This window comes from Delphinus delphis, chromosome 5, assembly GCF_949987515.2.
Source record: "Delphinus delphis chromosome 5, mDelDel1.2, whole genome shotgun sequence".
Classification (NCBI taxonomy): Eukaryota; Metazoa; Chordata; class Mammalia; order Artiodactyla; family Delphinidae; genus Delphinus; species Delphinus delphis.
Window position 1 is genome coordinate 58,413,398 of NC_082687.1, and position 5,781 is coordinate 58,419,178.

The window sequence follows — 5,781 nt, forward strand, 5'->3', positions numbered from 1 at the left end:
TAAAGACACAGACCTACTAGAGAATGGACTTGAGGATATGGGGAAGGAGAAGGGTAAGCTGTGACAAAGCGAGAGAGAGGCATGGACATATATACACTACCAAACGTAAAATAGATAGCTAGTGGGAAGCAGCCGCATAGCACAGGGAGATCAGCTCAGTGCTTTGTGATCACCTGGAGGGGTGGGATAGGGAGGGTGGGATGGAGGGAGACGCAAGAGGGAAGAGATACGGGAACATATGTATATGTATAACTGATTCACTTTGTTATAAAGCAGAAACTAACACACCATTGTAAAGCAATTATACTCCAATAAAGATGTAAAAAAAAAAAAAAGATGAACTTGAGAGCTTCAGTCCACTCTTTCAGGACTTGCACTTCTTCGCGGACTTCCTGATAGGGAAGGACTTCTTTACGGAGATAGAGATCTGGACTTCGATCAGCTGCTTCTTGGTTGTGAAAGAGACCTGGATCTTGATCTCGACCTGGACCGGGATTGGAAATACCTCGATCCTTTTATAGAACCAGACCTAGATCGTCTGAGTGAAGCTGTTCTTGATCTACAAAGAGACACAGATCTAGATCGCCGAGGCGGTGCTGATCTTGACCTCCTTCCCCTGCTCCTGCTGCGAGAGCGCGAGTATCTCCTACCTCTGGATCTTTAATGTCATCTAGACCGTGACCTGCTTCTTCTTCGGCGGCTATAGAGATGACAATCATAAGCATAATGTCCCTTTTCGCCACACTCATAGCATCTATCATTGGGATCAAAGGGACGTCGGGCAGGTGGTCTATCAAAACGAGATCTCCGAGGCATGCCTGTTGATAGTTCAACTCTCACTGGAGAACCACAAATCACTTTCCCATCCAGGCCTCGCACTGCATCTTCTGCATCTCTAGGATCTTCAAATTCCACAAAGGCAAATCCTGGAGGATTTCTGGCAATCCACACAGTTCTTAAGGGACCATAATAACTGAAAGCCCTTTCTAACTCCCCTTTGCCAGCACCAGTTCCCAGGTTACCAGCATACACCTTGGTTTCTCTTCCGTACCGCCCGTAACGTGACATGATGACTGGCCTGCGAGCTCGGCTCTTTCAGCTCGCAGCGCCCAGAGATCGATTACTACAAAACCTACAACGCAGCCACACTCACCAACGGTCCCGGCGGCACTCAAGACTACCAAGTTTTAAACTACTTTTGATGGCTTATATTAGGAAGCCTTGTCAGAATAAAGGGAACTCAAACTCTGATTGATTAGTGTTGTCTGGTACATCATAGTCAACTGCCTTAGGCCAAGGGTTGTGTTTTTTTTTTTCTGTTTTGTTTTGTTTCTTTTGCGGTACGCGGGTCTCTCACTGTTGTGGCCTCTCCCGTTGCGGAGCACAGGCTCCGGACGCGCAGGCTCAGCGGCCATGGCTCACGGGCCCAGCCTCTCCGTGTCATGTGGGAACTTCCTGGAACGGGGCGTGAACCCGTGTCCCCTGCTTCGGCAGGCGAACTCTCAACCACTGCGCCACCAGGGAAGCCCATACCTTATGTTTTATTGATACATGTACATTAGGGAAATGCTGCTGGATTGATCAGAATTTATGGGATTTAAGCCATGATTTAATATAACTCAGGATGATGAAGTTATGAACATGTCATAGATGTGTCCATATTGAGAAAACCTATCAATATAATATAAAAACCTGCCAATGGTAAGTCTCATATAAATTGAAATTAAGGCTTTTCTGTAAATCCTGGTGTTTAGTTATACTATGCTATCAACAAAATACTTGCCAGATAGTTATTTCTATAACTTGTACACCATTGCCCAGTGCTGGGCTTCAGTTATGTCTCTACATCCTCTTTCTTTGTCACTTTTACTTTAAATATGTTTCCGACTGTTCAATGTTTTCTATGGTATTTTACCATCAAGATGTTTCAAAATTTTAATCTAGCAAATTTATCAGTTTTTTCCTTGTGATATAATTTTCAGGAACTAGAAGGCTCAAAAAGCCCTTTCTGATCTGAGATCAGTGTTTTCTAGATTTTTAATTCATTTGTTTATTTTTCATTTGTTTATGAATTTTACTTTCAACACTTTAATTCATCTGGAGTTTGGGTGTTTTGGATACAACCATGGTCTGATTTGATTTTTTATTTTTAAGTACACTTTTTTCATATATTTGTTGAAAAGTGTATTTCATTCCTAATAGTTTATAATGATATCTTTATTATATACTAAGAATATGATAAATACAATATATGTATATATTTTACTTTGTTTTGTGACAATTCGTTCTGTTTTACTGATCTGGTTTCTAAACCTTGCTCAGTACTATGATTTTTCATAATTGCATTATTTTGTTTTTATAACATGATGACATGTTTTTATGTTTGGCAGTGCAAATCTATCCTTGTTACAATTTAAAAACATCTTAATATTCTGTTCTTACTATTTGTCCTGTTAATTTTGAGAATTGAGTTGAAGATGGGAAAAAATTGGCATTTCATTGGCTTTACACTAAGCCAATAAACTAACTTGGAATTAACTGATATTTTTAAAACATTCTATTTTTATCCAAGAATATGTCATGTGTCTCCAATCATTAAAATCTTTTCTCACATATCTCAAGAAAGTTGTGTGAAGAGCTTCAAATAAATATTATGAATTTTTTAGAGTAATTTCCAAGTATTTACAGTTTATTTTGGGTAGTGACTGTTATTGTTTCTACATTTCAACTTCTGGCATACAAAAATGCATTTTGATTTTGTGTATCTGTCTTAACCATAATCCACATAGTAAATGTTCTCATTATTTCCAAGAATTTTTGGTTTCTTCTCTTTGGTTTTCTAATGTTTAATTGTGGCAGAGACTATTTTTCTCCTACCCAATGGTCATCCTCCTCTCTCTTACTAAAAATTCTCTAATGTTATTTAATATATCAATGCAGCTTTCAAAACTGTCTTTCAGCCTCACTTGGAGAGTAGAGATGATCATGGGACATAGTCTGTATAAGTAGAAAATTTTAAATGCACTTTCCAGGAAAAAATAGTTAAATAGCAGGGCAGACTCACCTAGCCATGTTTTTTTTTGTTGTTGTTCTTTCCCTTTGTCCTGATCCTTCCTGCCCATTAGCTATCTTGAAAACATTAACAACAATCACATACTAAGGAAGATGGAGCAAAAACTAGAAGAGGCCGCATTCTCTGATGATGTCAGGAAAACTCATATCAATAGTGAAGTTCCTACCCCTAGTATTCTTTTATGTGCAACAATAATAATAACAATAATAAATATTAATTTTGTGTAATCCATTGTTTTTCAGGACTCTCAGGTGAGATGCAATTTTGAACAAATATAATACCTATATTATTTGGAAATAATGACAATTTTTTTAACAACTTACTGTGTACAATCTTATTATATTGGCAGGGCTTTACAGACCCTGTTAAATAAAAATGGTGACAGCCTCTTGGATCTAGGACTCAGTTCAAACACATTTCCAAATCTATTTGAGTCTTGCTGGCCTACATACTGATCCCCAATATTTAACATACTCTGGCTCACTTATTGGTGGGCATCCGTAGAACTAACAGGTCCCTGTATTTGTTGCCATACCCAAATCCCAAGCTTTGGCTCTACCTTGCAGAGGTCACTATTCAGTCATATTCAAAGCAATTGCAGTGACCTCACTTTGACCCTTCTTTCATGTGTAACTGCAGCCAGTGTGAAAGAAAGTAACAGAGAATCATGATGGAGAATGAGGTGTTATTTACAATAGCCTGATCAATGGTTTGGAAGTGACATAGAATTCTACTACTATTTGAAGTTTAAAAATAACGTTGCTGAAAGAAAAGTAAAACCTGTGACAGAAATGTGAAAAATTGTATCAAGAAAGTGAGATAAAAGCTACCATTTAGCCTTTTATAAAAAGCCTTCAGGAAATTATATATGGTCATGAAAATACGGTGTTTCAAAAGACACTTTCAAAAGAAATAGTACAAAACTATTTTTGGAAGCACTTTTGTGGTTATGAAAGAGAATTATTCCCTACAGAACAATGCACCTAGCATGGATGAAATGGGAAAATTATTTTTTACATGTAACTTCTTCTATGATTATCAATAAGAGCAAATATTAAAATATAAAACAGAAAAAAACTCAATCAGATAAGTTTATTAAGAGCAATGGTCTGAAAAATATGAGTTTCAATATCTGATATGTTGAAACTCTTAATCAAATACCATAAAATAAATGTAATAGTAATTTTATGAAAGCAAAGAAATATGATAAAATTTATAAGAACTAACAGAAATTACATAAAACAGAGTAAGATATGCATGAAGCCATAGTTTGGTTAGAGGAATAATGATTAAAAGCCAATAATAATAAGAAAGTATAATGGCTAATGATATATATAAAAATATGGTACATGGATCATTCATTTGTGGCTGTTAGAAATTTGTTACTTCAAAACCTGGTTTACTTTCATTTCCATTCAATACTCTTTTCTTGTCCCTCAAAAGGACATTGGAGAAAAAGAACACTACATTGTAATCTTCAATACTGAAATAATTCTATACCTGGAATCAGAAAGAGAGAAAAAAAAAAAAGACCAGCAATTATTCATGAATTAAGAAAACTGATATCTCTTTTCTCAGCTAGGGAAGAATTAAACTAGGCTGAAAATTAATGAGACGAGCTGTAATAAAAAACAAGTGAGAGCCCATGTCTTTTGCTCAAATCTACTCTATCCCACTACCCCCCTCAACTCCTGCCAGGGAAGGAAGGCAAGAAAGATATGCAAGGTTAGCCCAGGAAAGATATCTGCTGAGTACAGAGTGACAGAATTGACATCTGGTGATTTCCATCTTGCTATTTCTAAGTATATTTTGGCCTGTCTACAGGCTAGCTCTGTGTATGGTTGAAGATGGCTACTATATTTCCATCCATCTTCAAATGCCCATTCCAGACAATGCCCACAGGAAATGTGTCTCTTTTTCAGAAATCCTCAGTCTCCTTCCTTTCATATCTCAACAGCTTGAATTTTTTCTGATGTCCAAAACTAATGCACTTGTCCTGAAGAATGAAACCATTGAGATAAGGCTTAAGCCAATGGGGCAAATGATACACTAGACACTGGCATCCCAGGGAAAGGATATTAATGGGTTTTGTTGCTTTTTTTTCAATCAGATGTTAGTAAACAACATAATGACATTAATATTGTTTAATTCTGTGCCTACCACAAAATCTTGTAATGATGATTTGTCTTCCCATGTTGCTTGTCTACAGGGAGATAATGTATAAGACAGAAGTGTCTTGGCCCTTTCACAGTTATTCCTCACTCTAAAATAATAAATTTTCTTGTTGATTTCATTAAAAGAGAGCAAGGAATAGAGTGTCGCAGCCAAAAATTCCTAAAGCCAGCTTTCTCAGACAAACCTCCTCCAAGGAAGTTTCCCAGGAGACTATGTACAAGGTGGGAATAGAAAGAGAAATAAAAGTATGAGTTGATTAGGTGGGCCAGTATCAAATGCTTTCCAAAGCAGAGCTCGAGTAAAGCTAATACGGGGTTTCTCTCTAGGTCTAATTCTAAGTGAAAGTATTGGGATTATACCATGTTCTGGTCAGCTCTGTGCTGTAAGAACTTGAAATTTGACAAGATTCTTAGAGAGAAATTGTGGATGCCATTGACTCTATTCATGGTAAGTGTAGGAATATATATTCAGATACTACATGTCATTGAATCCAAGAAGCCATTAATTTTTTAATATACCATTACTTCATGTAC

At 36.8% G+C, this 5,781-nt stretch overlaps 1 pseudogene; it reads right to left on the bottom strand.

Annotated features, from left to right (window-relative positions):
• Positions 1-351: 351 nt before the first annotated feature.
• On the bottom strand, positions 352-1,106 carry LOC132425438 (serine/arginine-rich splicing factor 7 pseudogene; annotated as a pseudogene).
• Positions 1,107-5,781: the final 4,675 nt, after the last annotated feature.